The 16037-nt window shown below is 41.5% G+C and overlaps 1 protein-coding gene across 4 annotated transcripts in view; it reads right to left on the bottom strand.

Annotated features, from left to right (window-relative positions):
• Kbtbd3 (kelch repeat and BTB domain containing 3) overlaps window positions 1–16037 on the bottom strand; it is a 48369-nt gene that overhangs the window by 24627 nt on the left and 7705 nt on the right. The gene's annotated exons all lie outside the window — the stretch shown is intronic.

Here is a 16037-nt window from a genome sequence, read left to right as displayed (position 1 = left end):
GGTTTTGGTGCATTGGCATGGCAACAGGATGAATCACATCTCTAGATCACTCTTGTTATTATGTTTAAAATTCCTGCGGCTCAAAAAATGTGGCTTTTCCATGCAACATGTGACCGCTGCCATTTTGACTGAGGTGAGGTGACCTTACTGCCATCTTAACTGAGGTCAGGTGACTTCACTGCTATTTTAACTGAAGGCCAGATCAGGTAACCAAGTCCTTCCAGCTTTACTGAGGTATTCCCTGCCTGATCCCCAGAGCTGACTCTGTTATATGTGTGTTTTGTGCAGTAGCATGCCCAATATTCTTCTTCGCCGAATTCCTGTTCGCTGTATGTGTGCATACATATAACTTAAATATACATACGTTTACTGTTAAATGTTATAATTGTCTGTTCATTGTATCTCATTTCAGACTATAAAAACAGTAAGTCTCATGTTTTAAATTGGTATATACTTTTAAGTCTCTTACAAAAATACAGTATAAAATATATTAAGCTGTTCTCTACTATTGTCAGTTCTACTGTTAACCTTCTATTGCAAGCAGCTTTTTCTTTCTGTGTTTTATAAGTGTAAATCTTACCTGTTAAGAGCCAGTACAGTCGAGCACAGACCCAGCTCTCTAGGCAGATTCTATACTATATTTAGAACTCATCTATATCCATTAAATAGCTCTCAACTGCTCAAAGATCTGGGGAATATGACATTTAAATATTTAACTATTAAAAGACTTTTCACAACAAAAAGAGACAGGCTGGCTCCTAGCAGCAGCACTCTATTTCCTCCAAAGAAGACAGAAGACAAATGGGCACAAAATAACATCCATCCGCTTCAACTGCAAAGCACTGACCACTGGGAAAAGCTGCCTTTCATCTAAACTGAAGATCTCCAGACAGTGGACAGAGTCACTGGAATTGACAGCCTAGCTGCTCAGGTCAAGGTAGGCTTGTCTTTCTACAGATTTCTTAGCCCACTGAATCTTCTGGAGCCTGGCAGACCCTGCACTAAACAGCAAAAGAAAAATTCAACCCTCAGTGACCATGGAGGACCCTAAGGAGTAGCTCTAGGTGCTAACCAAGTAAGTTCTCTGTCGTTTTTAAATCAATAACTCAAGTAAAATTTTATCCTTCTCAAAGATCTCTGATGTAGTCTGACAGCTAAAACTTGGTTTTTCACAAACCCAAAAAATTCTTGTGAGTTTCAGGGAGCCGAATTGAAGGATCCACCTTAAACAGGTCAGATATACCCCTCTCAATTCCCTGGTCCTAATTTTTTTCCCCTAAATGTAACTTTGTTCTCTGTTCTGCCAATACCTTAAATGGGTGTAAGAGTCCACCAAACACTGGACAGGAGCAAAGAGACCAGCTACGCCAGGATATGATCAGTCCCCAGCTTTCTTAGGTTCCCCTACCCCAAGATGATGCCCACAAATAAGCAGGAGGCAGTCTTGAGAATCCGCCGTCCCAATTCTTTTAACCTATTGTGCCTAACCTCCTGCCTTTTTATTATAAGAGGTGGGAATGTAATGGTTTGTCCTGTCCCTTTAAGAGACAAGCCCTGTCCACTTCCTTCCCTGCCCATCAAGGCAAGTGAATCTTCCTTCTGCTTTCAGCCTGAGCTCCTTCCTTTCTGTCTCTCTCCCAAAGCAGCTTCTTTTCTCCACTCTCCCCTCTTGTTTCTCTTCCTCTCTCTCTGCTCTTCCCCTTCTCCCTCCCTCTCCCCTTTTACCAACCCTTCCATAACCCACTAAATAAATACCCATTTTCTCTGCATAGTGTGTCTATCCGTTTCTGTCTCTCAGATACAGCAGCTCTTTGTGAAACTGGCTGAACCCCTGTGGTTTCCTACCTGCCACTGCCCTAAACTACCCACAGTTGCCTGCTGCCCCCCACCCGGGGAATGGAACCATTTTATAAAAATAAAACACCAGAGTTGGTAGTTAAAAAGCTATACATAGGTAATCTTAAAAGAAACATGTGGCTTGCTGTCATCTTAGCTGTTGTCCCCTCATTTGGGTGTCTGATAGTCATATTTTCTAGGGTTGGAAAGGATGATTTTGTCATGTCACTCATACCCAGCTTGATTAAAAGTGCCTACATGACATAAGCCAACCAAGAAAAAAAAAAAAAAAACTTCATCTAGCTGTGCGGCCTAAACCAGATGATGCCACTATTTTCAATCACACTAACAAGCCTCAGACCACAGTCCCTCATCTTCCTCTCCAGCCTAACATCCCCATCTCCCTCCTCAGCAACAGGCTGCCCACCCAGTCAGGACTGAGGATGTTTCCAACCAGCAACCTTGAATGGAATTACAGTAAAAAAAAAAATGGGGTATCCTTGCTATAGATTAATTTGCAACTTGCATCCTGGCTGGTCTTCACAAGGCCACCCTTAAACTGGTAAATCATGAAAAAATCCAAGAGGTCATCCAGGACAAACATGAAATCCCATCTCAATTCCTACACTGACTTACAAAGGTCCTCATAATATACCAACCTGGATCCTGAGACCTTAGATGAAAAACAACTCCTTATAATGTACTTCTCCCCAGAATTTTCCTACTATTTTAGGGCCTAATTTATACATCTAAAGAAAGTACCCATGACTCCACATGCAGAAGTCTTAGCAATGGCTTTCATGGGAGAGATGAAAAAGCCTGAAAGCAAAAATACCTGATTCTGGCTAAAGCCTTTCAAGGGGCCAATAACAACCACATAGGCTCCCTGATCTTCCAAACTCCTTGAACCTCAGGGTTCCTGTTTCAAAGGCAGTTAGGAAGGTCACAGAACCCAAGCCTGTCTGAACCCATGCCAATCACTTGAACTATCTTTAAGGTGCATCAAGAAGGGTACACGGGGTATTTACTGGTCTCATGTCCCTTGAGGCATGGGGGCATCAAGCCCAGGTGGCCCTTCAGATAACCTTCTAGATCTGGCAATGGACAACTGAGAGGCCTGTTGTTGGCTGACCACTGCCATCTCTGACTGGAAGCCTTGGCTAGATATAGTATCAGGGTGACTTAGCTCTCTCGTAGACACTGGGACCACCTACTTAGTGGAGTTTTAGGAACCCACCTCTCTTTCTTGTTCTTCTATTGCCAGAGTAGGGAAACAGTCTCACGAAACCACACCAAATATCACCAAGGGTCCATACCTACTCTCTCTGCACAGTCTCAGGGGACTTATGCCTCTTATTTTTGACCTCTAAGAAAGAATCTTCTGTAACCCATTTCTTCCTCCTTTCATATGTCCATATTCTTGGGACACGCGGTGGTGGTGGTGGGGAGATTATGACAATGGAACCTACCACTTGTTTCAGGATCTCTGACTAATCAACTCCACAGTGGTTCCCCTTTACCCCACAGTAGTAGCCCCTTATACTCTCCTCTCTACCATCCCCTCAGATACCTCCCACTTTTCTATCCTAGACCTCAAAGAACTCTTTTCCATTACCTCTTGTTCCCCAGTCAGAAATACCTTTGCCTTTACTTGGACTGATCTGGACACTCATCTTTCCATTCAACTTTCTGGACAGTCCTACCCTAGAGTTCTGGAATATTCCACATCTATTTGGTCAGGCTCGTGCCTCTGACTTATTCTCTCCAGGCTCTGTTCTGGAAGTCATAGATTCTCTATGCCCCTCTGCACAGAATTCTCTCTTGCCTTCCAGCTCCCACTTGGAGTTTATAGAAACTCCCTCCAGCAGAGTTTGTTTTGTGACCCTTCCTCTCTTCCCCCACATACTTCGGTTTATTAAAATCTCACTCTGATACTACAAACTTCTTGGTCTTAGAAAATTTGGTGGCCTAAATTGGCATGTTTAATTTTCAGTGGTGGCAACTTCTACCACTGCACTAACAAATGATCTGAAATTTTTTTATAACTAAAATTGCTCTCTTCTTTCTCTTCCTAACATATAGAAGGATAGCTCTTACATACAGATGTTTATTGTTCAACAGACCCCGCACCTTTAATCAAGAGCTTGTCCTAATAGGGTCAGAAATCTATATCAGGCTACCAAAGGCTGATTCAGTTCCCTATAACTTCCTTGTTTATCTCTCCTTTACCGGGACGTACCCCCATGCTTACTTTTTCTATATCTGTGTGATAATTCCTGTCCTGAAAATAAAAGTTAAAAAACCACATCAAACAGGGTTTATGATCAGATTTAAAAAACAATACTTGTTTAATAAAATATTAAAACTGTACCTCCATGTATTCATACAGGAATGTACTTCATACTGTAGCCAAACTTTGTAATATGAGTCAACTAGGTGGTAGTAGTTTTAAAAAGACATGAAGGGGTCATGGAGAGAAACTGAGACTTGGCACCATGTGGCAGGACTGAAGTTCCTAAAGAGAGCCCAAGGAAGCTACTAGTGAAAATGCACTCCATTTGCAATGAGGGTTGAAGACAGTGTTATGAATGTCTAAGAATACAAAAGCTTCAGTAAGTTCCAAGGGTCTAAGAAAGTGTATAAATGTCTGAGGATACAAAAGTTTAAGTTCTGAAGGTATAGGAAAGTATTTTAAGGCATGTAAATGAAGGTTCTGAAGGCACAGAAAGTGATTTAAGGTAACAAAAACTGTTGCAGATTTCTCCCCCACACCCCATGCTACTGTTATATTAATGTTTCAAAGGTTTAGGAAACCTATACTTAATTGTTCAAGAAGACCACTCACATGGTGGGGTATTGAGATTATTCACAAGCATCTTGCCAAAGGGAAATACTTGTCCCCATTGAAACCTAAATTGATGTCTAAAACACCTCTCCCCTGCGCTTGCTCTCTCTATGACCAAACTAGAGATTTTTGTGGATGTTGGCCAGAGACTTATGAAGGATGTCCTTATAGGTCCTGTAAGAGATATGATGCACAAAAGTATTCTACCTTTTATGCAAAAGAACCAATCTTTTATATTCTAATTAATGTTATTTATAACACTCCAGATGGGATACAGGAGTCTTGGTAAACTTTACTACACCATTTATCACAGGCATTCATTAAGTAAAATCAAAATATAGAGGGTACACATCCCATTCTCTTAACCCCTAAGTATAGACAGGTAGAAGAAGTGGTCCAAAGGTCCTCAGAGGTCCTTACATCCCTAATAACATCCCTCTTTGATGACACTAATCACACTTCCCTCGCATTTCAATCCTTAACCTCTACTTATCAGCTATTGAATAATGCTCTGCCTGACTGCTGTGGAGAATACTGGTTGTGTTCTCCTAGGTGACACTTATGACCATTTTTTGTGGCCGTAGTCATTATTAGACTTTCTCACCAATTCTTAACTGCTCTAAACCAAATATCATTACCATCCTTTATCCCCCATCTCTCTCCTTAGTATCACAGACTGCTTTAACTCTTTAGGAACATGGTTTGTGGGCACACTGGACTCTACAGACTGCAACAATTCCTTAATTCTTAGTACTATCACCCAGCCCCTAAGCCCAAACATTTACAGTGCCTCAATTCTCTGTGGCACCCACATTTATCACTGCCTGCCTGCTGGGTGGTCTGGGACTTGTGCCTTGAAGCTCCTGTTTCCAAACTAGAAGTGGTACCTTGTAGTACAATTAATAAAAACCCAGGGACAGAAATTGGGGTTCAATATGAAGGTCACAAAACAAAACAGCCACCGACTGTCTCTTACCTCTACCTCAGTCCAAAATGGTGATGCTGCCTCCAGGAATCTCAGAATAAGACTGTCTGTGAGAGCTGTCTCCTCCCATCTTATATTCATCGCTAGGGCTGGGATTAAAGGTGTGCATCACTACCACCTGGTGCTATGTCAAACTAGTGTGGCTACTGGGATTAAAGATGGAGTTCCTGTTCCTGCACTGAGGCTACCCACCCAGACGGGTGAGTGTGCACCCGCCCAGCCAGAGGGGAGTGCACAGCACCTCCACCTCCTGCTGCAGGGGCTTCTTGGCTCCGCACAACCCTCCCCTCGCCCCAAGTTCACTCTTTTGTCTGTGGGGTCCTTCGAACTCCAAGAGTCCTGTCCCTGGTTTCACTGAGCCTGCGAGCAGCAAGCTAGGCCTTACATCTGCGAGGTCCCTGGCCAGAAAGGGGCCCTGATCCTGTACTAGAAGATCCATCGGAGTGCATCTGATGGAAGAGATGGGCAGGTGTCAATACAAGAATTCTTCCAACAATCGGAAAAACAACATGGTAACACCAGAACCCAGCAAACATACAACAGGAAGACTTGAACACCCTAATCCAGAAGAAGTAGAAAAAAATTGACATTATGACAGCGATAGAGTCCCTTAAAAAGGATGTGAAAAACTCCCTTAAAGAAATGGATGAGAAGAATAACAAAAAGTATGAAGAACTGAGTAAATCCATAAAAGATACTCTAGGAAACCAAGAAAAAACAATCAAACAGATAATGGAAACGTTCAAGACTTGAAAATTGAAATGGAGGCAAGGAAGAAAACAAAAACCGAGGGCCAGCTGGATATGGAAAATCTAGGTAAAAGAACAGAGATGACAGAGACAAGCATAATCAACAGAATACAAGAGCTAGAAGAAAGAATCTCAGACTGAAGACACCATAGAGAAAATATATGCACTGATCAAAGAAAACAGCAAATCTAACAAATTCTCATCACAAAACATCCAGGAAATCTGGGACACAATAAAAAGACCAAACTTAAGAATAACAGGGGTAGAAGAAGGAGAAGAATTACAGCTCAACGGCCCAGAAAATATATTCAACAAAATTATAGAAGAAACTTTCCCAACCTAAAGAAGGATAATCCTATGAAGGTTCAAGAAGCATACAGAACACCGAACAGACTGGATCAAAAGAAAAACACACCCCCTCACCATATAATAATCAAAACGCAAAACATATAGAATAAAGAAAAAATATTAAGAGCTGCAAAGGAAAAAGGTCAAGTAACTTATAAAGGTAAACCGATCAGACTTACACCTGACTTCTCTATGGAAACCATGAATGTTAGGTCTTGGATAGATATGCTGCAGAAACTAAGAGACCAGGGATGCAAGGCCAGACTGCTGTACCCGGCCAAGCTTTCATTCACCATCAATGGAGAAAACAAAATATTCCAGGATAAAAACAAATTTAAACAATACGTAGCCACAAATCCAGCCTTACAGAAAGTAATAGATGGAAAATCACAAACCAAGAAATCCAGCAATGCCCACAATAACTCAGACATCTAGCGACCCTTCATCAGCACAACTAAAAGAAGGGAAACACACAAACTCTACTATCAAAAAAAAAAAAAATAACCAGAGAACCAGAGTTAACAACCATTGGTCATTAATATCACTTAATATCAATGGACTCAATTTACCTATAAAAAGACAAAAAGATTGGATACAAAATCAGGATCCAATATTCTGTTTACAAGAAACACACCTCAACCACAAAGACAGACATCTACTCAGAGTAAAGGGTTGGGAAAAGGTTTTTCAATCAAACGGACCTAAGAAACAAGCGGGTGTGGCTATACTAATTTCTAACAAAATTGACTTCAAGCTAAAATCAATCAGAAGAGATGGAGAAAGACAATTTATACTCATAACAGGAACAATCAATCAGGATGAAGTCTCAATCCTGAATATCTATGCCCCTAATAGAAAAGCACCCACGTATGTAAAAGTAACATTAATAGAACTCAAGGCAGACATCAAATCCCACACACTAATAGTAGGAGACTTCAACACTCCTCTCTCACCAATGGACAGGTCAATCAGACAGAAACCTAACAGAGAAATAAGAGAATAGAGGTAATGGATCAAATGGACTTAACAGACATCTATAGAACACTCCACCCAAATAGGAAAGAATATACCTTCTTCTCAGCATCTCACGGAACCTTCTCGAAAATTGACTACATACTTGGTAACAAAGCAAGCTTCCACAGATACAAAAAAATATTAGTAGCCACCTGTGTCTTATTGGATCACCATGGAATAAAGTTAGAATTTAACAATAATTCTACCCCCAGAAAGCCTACAAATTCATGGAAGCTGAATAGTCAACTACTGAACCACCCCTGGGTCAGGGAAGAAATAAAGGAAGAAATTAAAGTCTTCCTTGAATTCAATGAAAATGAAGACACAACATACCCAAACCTATGGGACACTATGAAAGCAGTGCTAAGTGGAAATTTCATAGCTCTAAGTGCCCACATTAAAAAAAAAAAAATGGAGAAAGCTCACATTGGAGACTTAACAGCACAGCTGAAAGCTCTAGGAAAAAAAGAAGCAGACGTACCCAGGAGGAGTAGAAGACTGGAAATAATCAAACTGAGGGCTGAAATCAACAAAATAGAAACACGGAAAACAATCCAAAGAATCAATGAAACAAAGAGCTGGTTCTTTGAGAAAGTCAACAAGACTGACAAACCTTTATCCAAACTAATCAAAAGGCAGAGAGAGAACATGGTAATTAACAAGATCAGAAATGAAAAGGGGGACATAACAACAGACACTGAGGAAATTCAGAGAATCATTAGGTCTTAACTACAAAAACTTATATGCCACAAAGTTGGAAAATGTAAAAGAAATGGACTTGTTTTTAGATAAGTACCACTTACCAAAATTAAATCAAGACCAGGTGAAAAATTTAAATAGACCTATAAGTCGTCAGGAAATAGAAGCTATCATAAAAAACCTCCCAACCATAAAAAGCCCAGGACCTGATGGTTTTAATGCAGAATTATATCAGAACTTTCAAGAAGAGCTGATACCTATATTTCTTAATGTGTTTCACATAATCAAAAGAGTCATTGCCAAACTCTTTTTATGAAGCGCCAGTCACCCTGATTCCAAAACCACACAAAGACTCAACCAAGAATGAGAATTACAGACCAATCTCACTCATGAACATCTATGCAAAAATTCTGAAGAAAATTCTGGCAAACAGAATCTAAGAACACATTTAAAAAATTATCCATTAGGGGTGGGAGTTCCTTTGTTTCACTGGCCTGCCTGCAACAAGCAAGGTAGGCACTTTGTTTACCAACTACCCAACCTGCACGGATCTGAGCTCGGTACCAGGAGAGCCATCATTGGGGTGAGCTTGTGACGCGGCAGCAGCCCCGGATAGGGAACTCAGAAGTTCCTCACACCCCCCCCCATCCCTCCTGGGCTCCCTGCAGAGACTCTACTCCCTGCAGACTGCCCCTCTGTTCCTATCCCACCCAGCTAGCATCCAGAACCCTTCTTCCTTCTGCCCCCTTCCTTCTTTGGGCACATAACACCACCTAGCTCAGCCTGTCTGGGCGCTGGGGGCGAATCCTCAGGGCAAACGGGCGGGCAAGAGTTCCTTTGCTTCACTGGCCTGCCTGCATCAAGCAAGGTAGGTGCTTTGTTTACGAACTACCCAACCAGCACGGAGATCTGAGCTGGGTACCAGGAGAGCCATCATTGGGGTGAGTTTGTAACCCACAGCAGCAGCCCCAGACAGGGATCTCAGAAGTTCCTCACACCCCCCCCCATCCCTCCTGGGCTCCCTGCAGAGACTCTACTCCCTGCAGACTGCCTCTCTGTTCCTATCCCACCCAGCTTGCATCCAGAACCCTTCTTCCTCCTGCCCCCTTCCTTCTTTGGGTACATAACACCACCTAGCTCAGCCTGTCTGGGCGCTGGGGGCGAATCCTCAGGGCAAACAGGCGGGAGGGAGTTCCTTTGTTTCACTGGCCTGTCTGGGCGCTGGGGGCGAATCCTCAGGGCAAGCAGGCGGGCGGGAGATCCTTTGTTTCACTGGCCTGCCTTCACCAAGCAAGGTAGGCGCTTTGTTTACGAACTACCCAACCAGCAAGGAGAGCTGATCTTGGCACCAGGAGAGCCATCATTGGGCACGGAGATCTGATATTGTCACCAGGAGAGACATCACTGGAGCACCAGGAGAACCATCACTGGGTAGTACCATCACTGGGAAGGTATATCAGTAGGCAAGGAGACCTGATCCTGTAAAAGAAGATCCATAGGAGAGCATTCGGAGGAAGAGATGGGCAGGCGCCAGTGCAAGAATTCACCCAATCTGAAAAATAATATGAAACCACCAGAACCCAGCAACCTCACAACAGGAGGACATGAACACCTTAATCATGAAGAAGTAGAAAAAATTGACTTTATGAAAGTGATTGACGCCCTTAAACAGCATGTAAAAAATGCCCTTATAGAAATGGATGAGAAGTATAACAGAAAGTTTGAAGAATTGAGTAAATCAGTGAATGATACCCTAGGAAACCAAGGAAAAACAATCAAACAGATAATGGAAACAGTTCAAATCTTGAAAACTGAATTGGAGGCAAAGAAGAAAACACAAACAGAAGGCTGGCTGGACATGGAAAATCTAGGTAAATGAACAGAGTCTACAGAAACAAGCATAAACAACAGAATACAAGAGATAGAAGAAAGAATCTCAGATTCTGAAGATACCATAGAGAAAATAAACACGCTGATCAAAGAAAACAGCAAGCCCAACAAACTCTCATCACAAAACATTCAGGAAATATGGGACACAATAAAAAGACCAAACCTAAGAATAATAGGAGTAGAAGAAGGGGAAGAAGTTCAGCTCAACAGTCCAGAAAATATATTTAATAAAATTATAGGAGAAAACTTTCCCAACCTAAAGAAAGATATACCTACGAAGGTTCAAGAAGCATACAGAACACCGAATAGGCTGGATCAAAAAAAAAAAACCATCCCCTGGCCATATAATAATCAAAACACAAAGCATACAGAACAAAGAAAGAATATTAAGAGCTGCAAAGGAAAAAGTCCAAGTTACTTATAAAGGTAAACCTATCAGACTTACACCTGACTTCTCTATGGAAACAATGAAAGCCAGAAGGTCCTGGATAGATGTACTGCAGAAAATAAGAGACTGTGGATGCAACCCCAGATTACTATACCCAGCCAAACTTCCGTTCACTATAAATGGAGAAAACAAAATTTTCCAGGATAATGAACTGGCTTTGTGGGAGCATAGCCTGTTTGGATGCTCACCTTCCTGGACCTAGATAGAAGTGGGAGGACCTTGGTCTTCCTGTAGAGCAGGGAATTTGGACTGCTCTTCAGTATCGAGAGGGAGGGGGAGTGGACTAGGGGGAGGAGAAGTGGAGTAGGGATAGGGGGAGGGGAGCGGGGGGAGGGGGCAATATGTGGGAGGAGGGGGAGGGAAATGGGAAACGGGGAGCAGTTGGAAATTTTAAGTAAAAAAGAAAAAAAAATTTAAACAATACGTAGCCACAAATCCAGCCTTACAGAAAGTAATAGAAGGAAAATCACTAAGCAAGGAGTCCAACAATGACCACAATATCTCAGACAACTAGAGACCCTTCACCAGCGCAAGACAAAGAAGGGAAACACACAAAATTTACTACTAAAAAATGACCGGAGTTAACAACCACTGGTCATTAATATCACTTAATGTCAATGGACTCAACTCACCTATAAAAAGGCACAGACTAAGAGATTGGATACGAAAACAGGATCCAACATTCTGCTGTTTACAAGAAATATACCTCAACTACAAAGACAGACACCTACTCAGAGAAAAGGGTTGGGAGAAGGCTTATCAAGTAAATGGACCTAAGAAACAAGCAGGTGTGGCCATACTAATTTCTAACAAAGTTGACTTCAAACTTAAATCAATCAGAAGAGATGGAGAGGGACATTTTCTACTCATAACAGGAACAATTCATCAGGATGAAGTCTCAATCCTGAATATCTATGCCCCTAATAGAAAAGCACCCACGTACGTAAAAGAAAGATTGCTAAAGCTCAAGGCAGCAATCAAACCACACACATTAATATTAGGAGACTTTAATACTCCTCTCTCACCAATGGACAAGTCAATTAGACAGAAACCTAACAGAGAAATAAGAGAATTAATGGAGGTAATGAATCAAATGGACTTAACAGACATCTATAGAATATTCCACCCAAATAGGAAAGAATATACCTTCTTCTCTGCAGCTCATGGAACCTTCTCGAAAATTGACCACATACTCGGTAACAAAGCAAACATCCACAGTTACAAAAAAATATCTGTAACCACCTGTATCTTATCAGATCACCATGGATTAAAGCTAGAATTCAACAATAATGCTACCCCGAAAAAGCCTACAAACTCATGGAAACTGAACAGTCAACTACTGAACCATACCTGGATTAAGGAAGAAATAAAGAAAGAAATTAAAGTCTTCCTTGAATTCAATGAAAATAAAGAAACAACATACTCAAACCTATGGGACACTATGAAAGCAGTCCTGAGAGGAAAGTTCATAGCACTAACTGCCCACTTAAAGAAAACAGAGAAAGCACACATTGGAGACTTAACAACCCACCTGAAAGCTCTAGAAAAAAAAGAAGCAGACTCACCTAGAAGGAGTAGAAGACTGGAAATAATCAAACTAAGGGCTGAAATCAACAAAATAGAAACACAGAAAACAATTGAAAGAATCAATGAAACAAAAAGCTGGTTCCTGGAGAAAATCACCAAGATTGATAAACCCCTATCCAAACTAGTCAAACGGCAGAGAGAGAATTTGCAAATTAATAAAATCAGAAATGAAAAGGGGGACATAAACACAGACACAGAGGAAATTCAGAGAATCATTAGATCTTACTACAAAAGCCTGTATGCCACAAAACTGGAAAATGTTAAAGAAATGGACACTTTTTTAGATGAATACCATATACCAAAGTTAAACCAGGACCAGGTAAACAACCTAAATAGACCTGTGAGTCGTGAAGAATTAGAAGCTGTTATCAAAAACCTCCCTTCCAAAAAAAGTCCAGGACCAGATGGTTTCAATGCAGAATTCTACCAGAACTTCCAAGAAGACCTAATACCTATACTCCTAAATGTATTTCACAATATAGAAACAGAAGAGTCATTGCCAAATTCCTTTTATGAAGCTACAGTAACTCTGATACCAAAACCACACAAAGACTCAACCAAGAAAGAGAATTACAGGCCAATCTCACTCATGAACATCGAGGCAAAAATCCTCAACAAAATACTGGCAAACCGAATCCAAGAACACATCAGAAAAAGTATCCATTATGATCAAGTAGGCTTCATCCCAGAGATGCAGGGCTGGTTTAACATACGCAAATATATCAATGTAATCAACCATATAAATAAACTGAAAGAAAAAAACCATATGATTGTTTCATTAGATGCTCAAAAAGCATTTGACAAAATTCAACATCCCTTTATGATAAAAGTCTTGGAGAGATTAGGGATACAAGGGTCATACCGCTATTTACAGCAAGCCGACAACTAACATCAAATTAAATGGAGAGAAACTTAAAGCCATCCCACTAAAATCAGGAACACGCCAAGGCTGTCCACTCTCCCCATACCTCTTCAATATAGTTCTTGAAGTCTTAGCAATAGCAATAAGACAACATAAGGGGATCAAGGGGATTCGAATTGGAAAGGAAGAAGTTAAACTTGCGTTATTTGTAGATGATAAGATAGTGTACTTAAGCAACCCCAAAAACTCCACCAAAGAACTTCTACAGCTGATAAATACCTTTAGTAATGTGGCAGGATACAAGATCAACTCCAAAAAATCAGTTGCCCTCTTATACACAAAGGATATGGAGGCAGAGAGGGAAATAAGAGAATCATCACCTTTCACGATAGCCACAAACAGCATAAAATATCTTGGGGTAACTCTAACCAAGGAAGTGAAAGATCTATTTGACAAGAACTTTAAGTCTTTGAAGAAAGAAATGAAGAGGATACCAGAAAATGGAAGGATCTCCCTTGCTCTTGGATTGGGAGGATCAACATAGTAAAAATGGCAATTCTACCAAAGGCAATTTATAGATTCAATGCAAACCCCATCAAGGTCCCATCAAAATTCTTCACAGATCTTGAGAGGACAATAATCAACTTTATATGGAAAAACAAAAAACCCAGGATAGCCAAAACAATCTTATACAATAAAGGAACTTCTGGAGGCATTACCATCCCTGACTTCAAACTCTATTACAGAGCTACAGTAATGAAAACAGCGTGGTACTGGCATAAAAGCAGAGAAGTCGACCAATGGAATCCTATAGAAGACCCGGATTTTAACCCACAAACCTATGAAAACCTCATTTTCGATAAAGGAGCTAAAAGTGTACAATGGAAGAAAGAAAGCATCTTCAACAAATGGTGCTGGCACAACTGGATGTCAACCTGTAGAAGAATGAAAATAACCCATATCTATCACCATGCACAAAACTCAAGTCCAAATGGATCAAAGACCTCAATATCAATCTGAACACACTCAACCTGATAGAAAAGAAAATGGGAAGTACCCTACAACATATGGGCACAGGAGATCGCTTCTAATGTATAACCCCAGCAGCACAGACATTAAGGGCAACATTGAATAAATGGGACCTCCTGAAACTGAGAAGCTTCTGTAAAGCAAAGGACACTGTCATTAAGACAAAAAAGCAACCTACTGACTGGGAGAAGATCTTCACCAACCCCGCAACAGACAAAGGTCTGATCTCCAAAATATATAAAGAACTCAAGAAACTAGACTTTAAAAGGATAATTAACCCAATTAAAAAATGGGGCACTGAACTGAACAGAGAATTCTCAACAGAAAAAGTTAAAATGGCCAAAAGATACTTAAGGTCATGCTCAACCTCCTTAGCGATCAGAGAAATGCAAATCAAAACAACTTTGAGATATCATCTTACACCTGTCAGAATGGCTAAAATCAAAAACACCAAGGATAGCCTTTGCTGGAGAGGTTGTGGAGAAAGGGGTACCCTCATCCATTGCTGGTGGGACTGCAAACTTGTGCAACCACTTTGGAAATCAGTGTGGCGGTTTCTCAGGAAATTGGGATCAACCTACCCCTGGACCCAGCAATACCACTCCTGCGAATATACCTAAGAGATTCCTTATTATATGACAAAAGCATTTGTTCAACTATGTTCATAGCAGCATTATTTGTAATAGCCAGAACCTGGAAGCATCCTAGGTGTCCTTCAATGGAAGAATGGATGAAGAAAGTGTGGAATATATACACATTAGAGTACTACTCTGCAGTAAAAAACAATGACTTCTCGAATTTTGCATGCAAATGGATGGAAATAGAAAATACTATCCTGAGTGAGGTAACCCAGACCCAAAAAGAAGATCATGGGATGTACTCACTCATAATTGGTTTCTAGCTATGGATAGGGGGCCTCTGAGTGTATAATATGTGGTCCTAAAGAAGCTAAACAAGAGGGCAAACCCAAGGAAAAACATATAGTTATCCTCCTGGCTATGGGAAGTAGACAAGATTGCTGGGCAAAAATTGGAATCTTGGGGGTAGGGTGGGATGGGGGTAAGGGGAGATGGAGAAAGAAAAGTGTGAAGGAGAGGATGAGGGGAACTTGGGGAAATGGGATGATTGGGGATATAGGAAGGTTGGATAGGGGAGCAGGGAAACTCATAGTTAAGGGAACCACCTAAGGGTTGGCAAGAGACTTGAACTTGGGGTGGCTACCAGATGCCCAGGGCAATGTCCCCAGTTAGTTCCTTGGGCACCGGAGGATAGGGCACCTGAAATGAACCTATCCTATAGCCATACTGATGAATATCTTGCATATCGCCATAGAACCTTCACCTAGTGATGGATGGAGATAGAGACAGAGACCCACACTGGAGCACCGGACTGAGCTCCCAAGGTCCTAATGAGGAGCAGAAGGAGGGAGAACATGTACAACGAAGTCAGGACCACGAGGGGTGCACCCACCCACTGAGACAGTCGGACCAATCTATTGGGAGCTCACCAAGGCCAGCTGGACTGTGACTGAAAAAGCATGGGATAAAACTGGACTCTCTGAACATGGCGGACAATGAGGGCTGATGAGAACCCAAGGACAATGGCACTGGGTTTTGATCCTATTTCATGTTCTGGCTTTGTGGGAGCCTAGGCAGTTTGGATGCTCACCTTCCTAGACCTGGATGGAGGGGGCAGGACCTTGGACTTTCCACAGGGCAGGGAACCCTGACTGCTCCTGGGACTGG

This window comes from Chionomys nivalis, chromosome 4 (genome assembly GCF_950005125.1).
Source record: "Chionomys nivalis chromosome 4, mChiNiv1.1, whole genome shotgun sequence".
In the NCBI taxonomy this organism is placed as follows: domain Eukaryota; kingdom Metazoa; phylum Chordata; class Mammalia; order Rodentia; family Cricetidae; genus Chionomys; species Chionomys nivalis.
This window is presented reverse-complemented; position numbering and strand designations above follow the sequence as displayed.